This window comes from Acomys minous (assembly GCF_964271855.1).
Source record: "Acomys minous genome assembly, chromosome: 2".
In the NCBI taxonomy this organism is placed as follows: domain Eukaryota; kingdom Metazoa; phylum Chordata; class Mammalia; order Rodentia; family Muridae; genus Acomys; species Acomys minous.
In genome coordinates this window covers 66089481-66104511 of record NC_140484.1, presented here as the reverse complement: position 1 = coordinate 66104511, position 15031 = coordinate 66089481, and the positions used below count along the sequence as shown (strand labels likewise).

Here is a 15031-nt window from a genome sequence, read left to right as displayed (position 1 = left end):
ACAAATCTCCACACGATTAGGTCAGCTCCTACATAAACTGAGTGAAAGTTTCTTTCTTACTCTACTTGGGACTGAGTTTTAGGCTCCCAGGCAGACACAGGGGGTCACCAAGTGTCTGCCCTTTTTCCTCTCTTCCATCCATCTACTATGGTTATCGGCAGCCACAGAAAAGGTCATTAGAACCACCACCTTCTCCAGAGCCACGGAACATAACCAGCTAAGATCCAACCCTAGCACCAGCAGCAACAGGCGGCCCCCCTCACCTCCCGCCCCCCCAAAAACAAACTAGACAAAGGCCAGTTGAGAAGTAGATGTTCAGCCTCTCAGGGAGCAGCAATGGTGCTCAGTCCCCTCCTCAGCTCCAACTCAAGCAGAGAACTAAGCCCTCTGTCTCTGGGGGGTACTTGAAGCCCGGCAGTGCCCAGCATCACTAGGTCCCTTGCCACCTTTAACTCCCCGAAAAACTGGAGTGTCTGTGCTTGGCTGTTCTCTCGCAAATACAGGGGGAGGACTGGGTTGGGTCAGATATGACACATTGGTTCAAAGCCCAGCAGGAAGCTAGCAGACCAGGAAGCTCTGCAGGGGAAGAGAGCAGGCTGCTGGCCATGCACTTATGTAGCAGAGTGAGAATCATGCCACAAAACTGTGACTTCCTGCAAGCAAGCAAGCAAGCAAGCAAGTGCGCACACACACATGCCCGCACACACACACACAACCACACACAACACACAAGGCTGTGCCTAAAGTTCACACAACCTGAAAGAAAGAAAAAGTGTTTCCCCAAGGCAAGGTACATCCTGTTGAGTGATGGCCTACCACACCAAGTAGCCTGGCCACCTGATCCGCGGGGGTCCCACCTCCTATTCTGGCCATATTATGCTTTCTTTGCAGTGTGCAGCTCACCTGTGGGCCGATGTTGGCTCAGTGAGGCCCAATTTGTCTTCTCCCCTTCCTTGAACGGGTCAAAGCCAATGTCAGCCTTCCTAGAGGTTCATCATCCAATCCCACCTCAGGAGTCAGTGCTGATGAGCAGACTCTACAGGGCTTGGAAGAGACGCCCAAAAGGCCAAGCTGGTGCTGCTGAGCCGCCGCCTCCTCAAAGGTTCCTTATTTTTCTTCCTTCTCCTCCTCTGGGCCAGAGTCACATGCCACCCAGTCAACTGGGCCTGGAATCTGGGCTGGTATCTGAGGGCTGTGAGGCTCAGGAAGGCCAGCCGCCAGCAATCAGGTGACTTGGGCAGGCCATTTCTCAGTGCTTGTGTCAGCAACTCCCCCACCCTCAGAGAACATGCTTTGACAGAGCCCAAGGGGCACCAAAGCTCTTTTCCAATCACATCAACACGATGAGACGCTTTTTCCCCTTGGTGGTGCTGGTGGGGTGGGGGATGTTTACAGTGAGTCAGACATCTGTAACCTATGCCAGGCTGAATGCAGGCACGGGTAAGATGTGAGCCGCCCCTGCAAGTCCCAGGTGCCCCCACTGAATGCTCACTGTGGCTAAAATAAACTAGACCATGTCACTCTGGTCACACAGGCAGCGCAGGGGTAGCCTGGAGGCTGCACCAAGGTCAAAAGGGGAGGACCCTCGGTCAGCAGTACCACCAAGAAGATGGCACCTAGTGGAGCCTACTGGAGAAGATGGACCCCACAGCCTTTGGCTTACATTCTGAGTCTCACAGACAGCTGTATGGCAGGCCCAACCAGTCTTATTCATCAAGTGGGATCTAGCCCCCTGATGCTTACTCCTGGCCCTCACCTGCTCTTTGCCTCTGTGGACCACATCCTTCCCAGGTCACATAGTGGCCTCCAAGCTGTCTGCTCCCAGCCTGCACTGTGCTGCCGATCCAGGCACAGAGCCTTCAAACCTACAAGCATCAGCTTGCCATCCGCAGTTCCCATCCCTCAGAGGATTAGAGTCCTGACCCCTCTGCTTGGTACCCACAGTTACCCTGGCCTTGACCAGGCTAGCTTTTCCCATCATTTCTCACCCTGGTACCCAGGGTCAGGAGTGTCCGGGAGATGGTTCCCTGTTCTTGCTGTGCCTTTGGCACACACAACTGTTCCCCAGGCCAGGCTAGCTCCTTGTCTCCGCCCTCATCTGACCACACCCCTGCTCAGCCCCTAGACTTGAGTCAAATGCCACCTCCTCTGAGAAGATGGCCTGGCCTCTACCCTTCAGCTGGATCCAGGCGACCTTCCAAAGACTTCCGCAAAACTTTGTAACTTGTGAGTCCCTGTGTCCACACATTTCCACTACAGTAATCACACTGTGCGGCACTCGGCAGGAACCTCCGTAAGCAGCTACTACACTGGCTACCATAACTCAAGTCTCCACGCTGGGAAGCTAGGATTTGGTGTTTTCGGCTCTTAGCTCTTTGAGACAGGAATTTACCAGATCTGACAAACTCAGATGAGCCCTTATACCATCACTACGGCAGGCAGGGTCTGTGCTTTCCACAAAAACAAGTGACAGGTTGGAAGAAGAAACACAGGACGGCTGAAGACTAAGGCCAGCTCCCAAGGGGAAAGGCTGACACAACATGGAACCAGGGCCCCTCCCAGAATCCCATAAATACGTTTTCTTCTGTCAAGTAATGTCTCCCCAAATGGCCAGCAGTACAGCAGGAAATTTCAGATCTCTACTTGGATGGGGACAGTGGGAGACATCTATAATCCTAGTACTCTTTCTGGAGGCTGAGACAGGAGGACCACAAAGCCAGCTTTGGCTACATAATGAGTCTGAGGTCACCAAACAAACAGAAGGGGATTGAGGGGGAGGGGGAAGAAGAGAAAGACTTGTGTATCTCAGGAGTTATGGCTGATAGTAATGTAATAATACTCCTGAGACACAGGGATCAGAAGTGCTAGAAATGGGCAGTGCAGGGCCAGTGCTATGGCCCAATCTGAGCTCCGTGCCTGAGCTCCATACCCAGAATGGTTCCTAAGGAAGAATATTCTAGGTTGACCTCTGGCCTCCACATGCATATGCACACATGCATACGTGGACAGACCCACAAGCACACACGGGGAATGGGCAGTCTGTGTCAACAGAAGCCTTTTGGGGATACAGGCTCTATCCCGAGTCACTGGATCAAGGGCTCACCTAGCCCCTGCTCTAAGTTCCCTTGATAATGAACAGTCTCTGGTTCTTCCCACTTCCTGACTGGCAAGTACACTGCCCTGGACCACGACAGAAACTATGTCTGCCAGTCATCTCCTATTTTACATCCCTCCACATGGCACCACTCTCCTTTTGTCAGGAATCAGTCAGTCAGTCAGTCAGTCTGTCTGTCTGTCTGTCTGTCTGTCTGTCTGTCTCTCTCTCTCTCTCTCTCTCTCTCTCTCTCTCTCTCTCTCTCTCTCTCACACACACACACACACACCCCTGATCTTCCTCCTAAAACACTGGCGCCATGCAAGCAGGCTGCAGAGCCTGAGGCCCAGAGGCAAATTATGCCCAGCTAGGAAGCAGTATAGTACCTGCTACCTCACAACTGGGAAAGTCACATGACTATCAGAGGGACTGCATGGAGACACAGTTCCCAGGGCCCGTCCCTAGAACTATGCCCGAGGGATGGCCCTGCATTCCCCACACCTTTTAAAGACACAAAACCACAGACACACACCTGACCCACCAGCGCCCCACCCCAGGAGACAGACTCCCTCCCATCACCCAGAGGATTGCTAACAGCAACTGATATTAACTTTCACCTCTAAACATGCAGCAAGACGGCTGAACCTCCCTCTGACTCCAGGCCCTCAGCCAGTGTAACTGTCAGAGCAGGCAAGGCCTCTTCCAGCTGGGCTTTATGTTGCAGGGCACTGCGTACTTCAGCCTGGGAGGGAAGATGGCCTCCACAGGACAAGGTGAACAGAGCCGACAGAAGCAACCTACCACATGGCTATACACAGCTATACTCCTGCCCCTCGCGGCAGGAGTACACGATGCTAACTTATAGCAGAAAGTCTGTTTCCTTTGCACTGATGGGTAAGGCATGACATGGTAGAAGTACAGAGCTGAGATCAAATTGCAGCCGCCCTCTCAAGAGGGCAAGAGATCCCTCGGAACAATAACACGCGGCCAGACGCTGAGCAGCAAATAAACTAATAAAATAAGGTGCCCACCTCCAAGCTGGACATTCGGCAAGGCCCAGGCAATGTCCTCAGAATATATGTGAGAAAACCTGTCATGGAGAATTCGCCCTCTCCCTGCCTTTATATCAGCCCCAAACTAACCTCACTTGCTGCCACACAGACTTGAGGGCTAAGATGCCAACACCTTTTTCATGGCGCCCATCTTGCCCAGGTTTCCGGCCTGTCCATCTATGCCCATCTCTCAGTGAGGAACATTAGAGAACTGGCTGAACACACGGAATCATCCACCTTTCAGCTGAGGTAAGCGTGCACCGGCAGAGAGGCAGAAAATGGCAGGGACTATTACCTAAGAGCCAGAGAGTATGTGCTGATTGGTTGAAGAACTCTGAATGGCAGTGATTTGGCCAGCCCTCTGACCTGTGCGAAAGCAGATGGCCCGAGGCTGGGATGAGATCCCAGGTGAAGATTTCCCAGCAGTAGGGTGAAGGCTATGGAGGGACAGGCTGATTCCTCTTGGGATTAGCACGTGATCTCGGGAGTCACCTTGCTCCCACCTTATATCCAGAGTGCTGGATCTCTCTTCCAGTTCTCCTTCTAGGACTGGGAGGTCAGAGGGGCTCTCTCCAAGACCACTGGCCAACTCTACGCACTGTGATCCTATGAACAGCTCTGAGCGGTGAGGTGGAACTAGGCCTCATTTTCATGGGAAGATTACTGGGCTGCGCCCTGGCCCCAAAACTGCATCTTGCCTCCCCTGAAACTGAGGGGAGCATCATGGGCTACACCTCAAGAAAAGTGCAGAAAATGCTGCTTGCAAACCACCCTGTCTGGGCAGCCTCCTGCCCTCTCCAGCTCTGAGGAAGGTAGCTCAGAGATCTCAGGAACCATGAGCAGGGACCGGGTAGCCACAACAGAAACAGGAACTACCTGGGTGACATCCACAGCGGGCACCTCGCCCAGAGGTGAGTACCTTTCAGATTCTTCCTCACAGGGATGAGGCAGCAATGGAAAATTCCAAAGACTTTGCTTCACTCCTACACAAGAAGGCTCCTAATCCCCTGCTTAAAGAGACCAAAGTATGGTGGGGTCTGGCCTGTCCTGGGTCTCGAATGTCCGACAGAATCAAATCAGGAATATTAAAATCCCAGTGCTTAAGTCCTCCCCCCATCCCCCAACCCAGGACATTCTCAGAAGTCAAGATATAATCAGGTCTGAGTCTAGGCAACTGGTTTTTTTTGTTGTTGTTTGTTTGTTTTGGTTTTGGTTTTTTTGGGGGGGAAACCCCTATGGTAAGTAATTCACAGCCACGCAGAAGGACTACTACCCTGCCATCTAGAAACTCACACACAAGGAACTAGCCCTCCCCCACAACCCTCCCCCACAAACTCTTTAGAGAAAGAAAGGTCGGAGACCTAGGCAGGCAGGCCTTGCTGAAGGCTACTCCCCCACAGCATATCCACACACTGGGACTAGCCTGCACTGAACCATCTGTGTGGGGATGAAGAACGTCTGCCCAGCCCTGGCAGGGACAGGCAGACCCAGTTCCCCTGTGCTGGAAGATGTGCAATTGGATTCTCTGATTACTTCAGACATGTAAACAAAACAAAAAAACAAAAAAAGACACTATACAAATCTGGGGTGGTAAGCACCGCAACATAATTTACTTTGAGACAGCTGAATTACAAATGCAAAAAATAAAAAGGTAGATTAAAAAAAAAAAAAAGACCCACTCGCCTTTGGAAACCCTCTTAACAACCTCTTGAGTGGAAAAAATGGAATCTGAATAAATGGCAAGGGTGGAGCTGCCAAATTTACTTCCTGTTTCCCCCCAGAAGGTCACTGGGAATAATTACATTTTCTTGTGAATCTGTCTTTTGTAAAGTTCAAGCAAAGCATCTCAGTCTCCCCAGCTAAGGCCCTGCCTTTGGGTCTGCAGAAGATAGAACTCAAGAGTTCAATTAAAGAAGGAAAAAAAGGGGGGCAGGGGAGGAGGGGGTGTAGAAAAGAGAGACACAGGGAGAAGGAAGCAGTTAAAATTTGTAAGTTTCAATGTTGTGCTAACAAGACTAAACAAAATTTACACTTTGAGATAAAACAGAACCTAGTGCCTCTGGCTTGTGACACTCAGGCTGATAGCACAGTGTAGGGGAGAGCAGGCTTTTTGGCCAGCCAGACTCCACTAGTGCTACTGGCTTCTCTGCCTTCCAGCTGTGGGTGGCCTTGGACCACGTACCTGTCCTCTCAAAGCCTCAGATTCTTCAGTGTTAAGTGCAGGCTGGCTGTGCACAAGGCAGCCAAGCACAGGGAGTGCCTTCTACAACCCGTAGGTGTTGTTCAGCATCTTACACCAGCCTGCATCTTTTGGGCTACAGCCTTGGGGGACAGTATTATATCAGCACTGGGAGGGAATCTGCTTCTTAGTATAAAGGGAGAAGGAAAGAGTCAAATGCTGGCCTGCCACCCCATCCTGGGGCCAAACGGGCTGTTTACCAACATGACTTGCTGTCACCCGCCTGAGAGTAATACAGTTTCCATGATGTCCCGGCAAGATCTGGCCACACTGCTCCCATCCCCCATGCAAAAGGCAGCTTCCCCTCCGGCCCCCACAGCAGGGAGAGAGAGAGAGAGAGACCGGTTAAAAGAGTGGGGGTGCCTGTCACACTTCTCTGTAACCCCTGACGTGATGTGAAAGTCTACAAGGTAGACCCTTTGAAATGCAAAAATCTCCCAGGGTCCTTCAAATGTGTTTTTATTTTCTCGGGTTCCTAAGGCTGCTTTCAGACCCACCCATCCAGCATTTGCCCTCTCAATCAATTGGCATTTAACAACTACCATGGGGGGAGGAGGACCAAGGACATCTCTATTTTTTTTTTTTATAAAAAGGCTCAAGTATCTCCATTCACGTGGAGGTGGGAGGGGTGCAACTTTGTCCTTGGCTCCAGCCTCCCAGCACCCCCTCCAAAACATCCTGAAAGCCAAGTTTCTCCCATTTTTTTTTTATCAGCAAAAGCATTAATTTCTGCTCAGACAAGAATACAGGTTCCTTCCGACCCAGGTTCCTAAATTAAGACAGACACCATCAAAACCACGAAGGCCAAACCTTCGTCCAAAGCCACGTGCACTAGCGGTCTGCATTAAAGCCAAAGAAGCTACCTCTATAACAATGCCGTTTGGCAAAGACAATTACTTCGCCATATGAAGAACCCTAGAGAATGGAAAGTGCTTTTGAATATAGACTTTTCCAGCGGCGTGGTCATTAATCATGTTAATGTAAACTGCACTAAAACAAAAAATTTTCTAAGCAAGTCTCAGGGCACATCAGCATATCTAAGCCTCTGGGTTTGTTTCCAAAGTTCACATCCCAGCAAGCAATGAAGCTACTGTTAATGGGGTCAGCTATTACCAAGCAGTCCCCAGCCCTGGAGAATAATAAAGGTGACTGGGGTGTTTAGAGGGGAAAAAAAGAAAAAAAAGAAAAAAGAAAACCCTTCATAAAGTTAGGCAGGAAACAAACAGAAATTAATCAGAGAAGGGAGAGTGAGTTCACAGATTTTGGGGAAAGGTATTCACTGAACAAGGGCGAACACCAGCTCCTCCGGGACAGCGTTTCAGAAAGGAGAGCAGTCAGCATTTCTGGCAGCACCCAGGTCCCTGGGCCAGTAGTCTCTGTTGCAGAGCGCGAAGGGCAGGGCAGCAGCTGGACCAGAGGAGAAGGGGGAATGGAGCCCAGCAGAGCTGAGCGGCGCTGAGCCGAGCCAGAGCCAGCCATGTGCTTCGTGCTGGCAACAAACCGGTTCTTTCGAGAGAGGAGGAGTCTGACAAAAAGGACAACTGCAGCAAAGCAAGGGCAGTGAGGCAGCAACCTCAAGGAAGCCCAGAGACTGGCTGGAGCTCTCCCCACAAGTTAAAACAAAAACAAACCACCTTTGGGGTTTGCAGGGCTACTTAATCTATTAACACCCCTCCCCCTCGTTGCCGGATCAATTAAACAGAGTCTGTTCACATCTGGTTTCCATCTAAAACCAAAACTTGTACTATCAGCATATTACATAACAAATTATGCCTGCAGGTTTCTTTTATTACACATCAGAGAGGTGTACATGGTGGTGGTGGTGATGGTGGTGGCAGCGGCGGCGGCGGCGGCGGCGGTGGGGGTTGTGCTGACCCGAGTATTTATTTCAGTCTCTCCCCCCCCCCCCCTTAGGGGCACAAACAAGTTTTCCATACTCTGCATGATTTAACCCTAGAAGGTCTCACGATTGAATGACACATCCACTGAGACAGTGGGCCCAGCCCTCGGCCCTCAGCGCCAGCACAAGTGGAGTGGGTGAGGAGGGTGTGCGATTTTTAAAGAGCTCCGCGGGCACCAGATTGCTCCACGGCGTCCCCTGCTGACAGTAGTTAAGCATGGCTCCCTCCTGAAGGCGAGGAGAGCTAGCTGGCCAGAAGGCCAACCTTCGCTGAGTTCCTTTGGTAGGTCAGACACCAGCTCAACCGGTCTCACTGAAAGCAAAACAGCTTCTACAGAACTAAAGGATGGGGATGCTAGGGGACAGCAGTCAACAGAGGGAGGGAGAGGGAGAGAGGGAGAGAGGGAGAGCCCAAGCCAGCCCAGGAAGGGCTTCCTGTAAAATGTCTGTTGAGTGACTCCTCTATAAAGACCTTTAAGTACCTATCTGAAGCTCTTTCCATATCATAACGTAGTGTGCTGAAAATAAAGGGCAGAAACTCATTAGAATCATTACCAATCAAGGCAGTGAACTTAGCCTGTCTTCAACAACCTTCAAGTCCACTTCTGCAGCAATCACACACCAGCTTTTCCAGAATCCTTGCTTTGAGCTAAAATGAACACACATCAAGCTCATCTTCTAAGGAGGCAGGGGGGATGAAGTACAGCAAGTCCTTGAACTATTTTGAACTGGTCTTACGAGGATCTTGTTTCCCTATGCGGGCATTTGGGAGAAAACCGTAGGCATTCCCCCAAGACTCTTAGACATTTTGCCTACTACAGCATCCAGAACAGGATCAGCACACCCCTGAGTCTACAACAACCGTTACTTAACTTACGACTCAAACCTTCTTTCACTAAAAGGGACCTATCACCTGGAACAAGTTAGCTGTTTTCTGCTAATCTAGCGCCCAGCAAAAAGGGGGTGGGGGTGGGGATCTCCAAACCTTCAACTCACTGTCAAAACTGTAACTGAGATAAGTCTCCATAAGTGAACAAATTAAAATGAAACCAAAACCTAGCCCGGGTCTGGAGCGTGAGTTTCATGGGTAGGCAGAAACCATTCTTCCCCCAGTGCCCCAAATCAAGATGCATCTTTCGTAACCTACAGCCCAGAATTCAGCAAGGAGAAATTCCCCCTTCCAGGCGTGGAGACTGCTGGGAACACATATGCTAGCATGTCATTTGGAGGTCTGCTAATATGTTGAAGGAGCGCAAGACGTTTGCCTGGCTTCCTGGGCCAATAAACAATGCCATTCCAACTCTTGAAGCAGTCAACAGAGAACAGTCCCTTTTTTTCAAACACCGTCCAACAATTCAACAAACATTTGTTCCTGTTGAACAACCATCAGCCTGGCTCCATCTGCACCAACTCCTGCGAGACAAGCACCACGGCGACAGCGACAGCGGCTACACCACAAATGCCCAGCCCAAGGGCCAGGACCGGAATGCAACCCGCGGCGGGGGCCACTTTCCCAACACTAGAGTCCAGATACTATCGTATGGAATACTCAAGAGTGTGGCCTATAGGAGGCAGAATCCCCTTCACCAAATGCTGCAAAGAGCTTTTCTTTGTTCGCCATGGTACTAAGTACAGTACGTGTTAATGAACCCGGCGGTCAGAAATAGCAAGCCTGGCATCAGGGGGTGTCTGAAGGCGAGGGTCCAGCGCAAGCCTGCCCACGCAAATCCAGGGTCCTGTCCCACACCCCAAGCATTGTTCCCCTAGTCCCGGGGATGGAAGAGGAGCTTGGGTTGGGGTGGGGGTGGGGGGTTACCCAAGAAAACACTTGGGGCAAACTCAAACCACAGACCCTCTTCGGATTCTGGATGTCCAAGTCTCCTTCGTCCTGCTCCCACCAAGAGAAACCCCTAGTTGGGAACCTGACTCCCACCGGCTCGCAAATCAAAGATTGGAGCGCGCGCGTGTACACAGACACACACACACACAGACACACACACACACACACACACACACACACACACACGTGTGATTAGACTAGTATCCTGTGACGGACGGCCCTCTTCGCCATGTGCAAAAACCACGCCGGTACAGGCGACCCCCACTCCGCAAGCCCTGGTCGCAGCCACGCCGCCTGCTTTCCCTCCCGAGGCAGAGCGCCTTCTCACCCCCATCGACACGGGCCAGTCAGGCAGCCTTGGAGTCGTCCCTGCGCGCCCGCATCCCTGGGGGTGGCGAGTGTAAACTTCCGTGAACAAAAGAGTTGTCTGCAAACGATGCGGAACTTCGGGGCTCAGCGTCTCCGTTGCTGCCACAAGCCGGGGCTCAAGTTGAGCCTCAGAGAGGGAGGTTACCCCGGACGCACCCTTCTCTGTGGCCGCCCGCCCGGCCCTCGGAGCGCAGACTTTTCTGCAGCGCCAGGTTTGCTCTTCCCCCGCCTGCGCGCTGACAAGTCTCACGCCTGCACCGGGGCGAGCGAGACTCGGCGCCGGCAGAAATCACCCGATTCGCCGCCTAACAAGGAGAAAGGCGGGGGAAGAAAGCCAGGAGCATTAGGGAAAAGAGCGAGCGCTGCGCACGCGAGCTGGGCTTCCCCTACCGGCGCCCGGGGAGCACGCACCGACCCCGCTCCAGACCAGCCCCCAGGCGCGGTCACCCGGCCGGGTCGCTTACTGTGCGCGCCGGACGCGGGCCGTCACTGCTAGAGCTCGCCAAGTCGTCCGGGCTGCTCGCCCGCGTCCGCCGTGCGCACGCTCTCCTGCCGGCGCCGAGCGCTTTGTACCGTGCGACTCCCGAGGAGGAGGAAATCGACTTGTCACTTCCTGAACTGTTTGCAACTCGTCCCTTTAACCGGCCTTGGCCAGGCCGCCAGTGCCCGCCGTCGCCGCCGGGCCGCCCGACCGCGGCTGCGTGAACTCGGTGGCGCTGTGCGGGCGGCGTCGCGGCCCGGGCGCCCGGCGTGCCGCTACGAGGTGCAGTGCGCGCAGCCGCCGGTGGGCGGGGATTGGGACGGGGGCTCGCGGCGCGCCTCCGGCAGAGCTGCCGGGTGTCCAGCGAACCCGCACCGCGCGCCCCTCACGCCTGGAGGCCCGGCCCGCGGGAAGTAGCCCCGCACAAGTCAGAGGGCAGAATCTCAGGCCTCGTGGGCTTCGGAATGCCAGCTTCCGGGTTAGGCTTCGCAGTTTAAAAGTAACGATCCTATCTGAGAAGAACAGGACCACAAGGGGGTGGGGAGGGGAGCCTGGAGCGGCCACACTTTAGGATAATAAAGCACTGTTCCTCACTCTGGGTGCGATCGAAATAGAGGAATTTGTACTTCAGATGCCACATCCAAAATACATGCAAGTGGGGAAGGAAGGATTTGCGGTTGCTAAGCAGAGGCAGGGCATGTTTAGTTCTGTAACTTAGGATGTTGACTTAAGTGCAGGAATGTAGCCCTGATAGAATAAGCAGAGTATTTTCATTGTGCGGCTCACCTGGGGGAGGGGACGACGTTCCTTGTGAAATGAAGCCCTACATTTCCCATCACTCCTTCCTGCTGATGTGTGTCATTAACCTTGATCCAAAGAGGGATTTTTAGAATTTTTTTTTAAGTCCCTATGTCTGTTTTACGTTCCCCTTTGCCAAAAAAACAAAACACCTCATTACTTTACATGGATTGCGTCTGCACCATTTGAATGGCTCTATTCATAAATCAGGAAACTTTTTCTGTTGCTTCGAGGAACATTTAATTGGTTTTAATCCAATGTTGCAATCCCAGTATCAAACATAAATGAACAATTAACTTTTTGAGTTTTGTGTGCATTTGGGAAACTATTAGATTTCATGTCTATTACTGAAATACTTCAGTTTGACACCACACTGGACCTATTCTTTTCAGAAAAGCATGAGCTAACATCTTTCACATTAACTACAGTTCATTCCAGAGGTTTTGCCAAAAGACTAAGATGCTCATCGGAAGAAAGGATGTCTGTTCACCTCAGAGAGATATGAACATAATCAGATCGCCCTAATGAAGTCAAAATGTGCTAACTCATAGAATGTATTTTGTGTATGTTTATATCCACAAACCTTACTTCCTTTAAAAAAAAAAAACCATGTTAAGAACCATAAGAAGCATGTGTTCTGTCCAAAGAAGGCACAAGGGGAAAGCAGAGGCTACTATGATACACTTAAGGTCATTTCCCAAAAGTCACTTTATCACAGCACTATCCCCTTAGCCTCCAAGCACTGTAAGACTGGAGTTTAATGCACTAACTTTTTATTGGGAGGCCTAGAGTGACTCCTGCTGGCAAACATTCCGTTTATCCCTGCAATTACTAGTTCATCAGGTCAACTTAAAAAATCAAGATGCCAGGGGTCCTACGCCTGGAAACAATTACTGCAACCATTACTCTTGTTGCTTTCGGGACCATGCTGGTCTCATGAAATTCCAAAGATGGGGGTTATGGCAGCTCCTCTGCTCTAACACCTTTTCCTACCCTAAACATCCTGTTTTTCTGGTTCTTGGCCTTTCTTGACCTTGCCTAGGACTAAAATTTCTGCTTAAGGAGCTGGGCTAACCAGTGGAGTTGTCTAAATCTGAATCTTCAAGACTGAAAAGACATACATGAAGGCTTATGTCACTCCTACATAAAGGCTTATGTCACACCTTTGCTTCTTAATGCTAAATGTGATGACTACTACAAAAAGTCCTGTCCACTAGGTTGTTGTATTAACATTTTGTTTAATTCAGAACAGACACAAATCCTGTCACCTGAATTTAAGGTTGGGTAAGAGCAACTGGGCAGAGGGAGGGGCTCGTGTCTAAATGGTCAGGCAAATCAGAACCAGATTTAGAGTGCAGCCAGACACCTAAGCACAAGCTCACAGGCCAATTCAGGAATGAATCGACAAACCTAAAAACTGACCGCTTGTAACTCTGCCACCATCCTCAGTGAGGACTAGCCTGAGTAAAACCATGCAGCATCCCGGAAAGTGTAAAATGCAGGGGCTGCTATTCAGTCTCCTATCCTGAGGCCAATCTGAGACCCAGGGATCAAGGGTTCTTTTGGCTTGCCCCCGAAAGGAGGACTAGCAAATAGCGGGTTGCTTGTATGCACGGTATGCACCATGTATCCTTCCCTGAGGGTCACTGCTACAGCTCCCCAATTCCAAGCTTACAGCTCTTAAGCAACAGGAGACAATAAAGGTGCATTTTATTAAGAAAGGGTGTAACCAACTATAACTTGTATCAACAAGCTAATGAAGTGTTCCCCTAAGCACATCTGTGGAGAGGAGGGTAAAGGTTGCTTTTGATATGCACTAAGGAGTGTCTAAAGCAGTTAGTGGGTGTTTTATTTTTATGCCTGTAGAACCAGATCAATGTGATGTTCAAACTACAAAGAGCTAAGCTTCGAAGTTTGAGTCGGTGCCAGTGCATGTTCAGTCCCTATGTCTAGGAGCACACCACTGAAACGCTGTAGGAGAATAAGCATAGGAATTCATCTGGACTAACAAAGTGAACTAAACAAATGTCAGCCGTGTTATACATTGGGCCCAACAGCAGTCTGCAGATGCTGTGTACCAACCCCTTCATTCAGCCTCTAAAAGCCACTGCGCCTCTTTGTCACCCTGCTGTATTAAGAGCCAGTCACTCACATTTCACACTGTTCTTTCTACATCTGAAAAGACCTTTTTTTCCCCCCAAGCAAAACCTTTTAAAATTGCTTATAATAGATTATGAGAAGACAGACATCACCAAATCCACCTGAAATGTTTTCAAAGAGACTGGCTACTGAAAGCAAGTCGATAAGAATGTATTTCTTGGGAAAATATGTAAAGTTTCTGGTCAGAGTTAGAAGCCAAAACTCTGAGCCTTGGGGCAATTTTCATATGTGGATCTTAGAAAAATTCTGCAACTTTCCCCACATCTACATTGAATTACAACTAACACCCTCTATCTATTATACATGTTATTATACATTAATTCTTTTGTTCTATGCTGTGCTTTTTAGTCACCTATGAAAATAAATCAGAAATCTAGGGCTATAACATATGTATGCTAGATAGATAAAACACATGATATTTTAGCCTACTTAGAAGCATTTTTGATTCTTAAAAGGGAAAATTGTATTTTTTTAATCCAAAAATAAACCAAATTTATTTCCACTGAAAAATAACCACAGCAGTGAATTTACTGATACCAATCTCACTCCTTTGACACAAAGGAAGAGTTGAAAGCAACTTGGAAAGGAATGACCGTTGAAATCTGCACATGTGAAGCAGCGCAGCTTTGTAACCGAGTGTCTAGCACCATTGAGGTACAAACGCATGGCAGCTGGGACGGCATTGTGCACCACAAAGTGTGGGTTGTAAGCCTATGTCCTGAGCACAAACCCTGCCTTCCAAGTTGGCAGGTGCTGAGAGCACAGCAAATGTCACGCTTGCAGCTCAATGGACGGAAGACCTCGGGGTAAGGCAAGCTAAAAGCTAAGAAGAACAGAGTGAGAATTAAAACTTGAAAATTCAGACAATTTGGTAGTAACTTTTTTCTAACGGTATCACTGTGTGGGGTGTAAAGCAGCGGGCGTTGAAGCTTATGCACAGTAAATAAAAAGGAAAAAGTATAAAAAGGCATTCAATTACTAGCATAAGGAAACTTACTAAACCAATCTTACTTACTATCCCAATACTAAGCTTCAAAAATAAAACCTTGGGGGCTAGAGAGATTACTCAGCAGTTTGGAGCCCTTATTGTTACTGCAA

At 50.0% G+C, this 15031-nt stretch overlaps 1 protein-coding gene across 4 annotated transcripts in view; it reads right to left on the bottom strand.

Annotated features, from left to right (window-relative positions):
• The window catches only part of FAM53B (family with sequence similarity 53 member B), a 102947-nt gene extending 91457 nt beyond the window's left edge, over positions 1 to 11490 (bottom strand). Inside the window, exon 1 of one of the 4 annotated variants that reach the window (XM_084772715.1) lies at positions 10959 to 11490. The gene's annotated coding sequence lies outside the window, so the exon portion shown is untranslated. Of the gene's footprint in view, positions 1 to 903; positions 1220 to 10453; positions 10863 to 10958 lie in introns of those variants that run through there. The other 3 variants (XM_084772718.1, XM_084772716.1, XM_084772717.1) reach the window with 3 other exon arrangements.
• Between the last annotated feature and the right edge of the window lie 3541 nt (positions 11491 to 15031).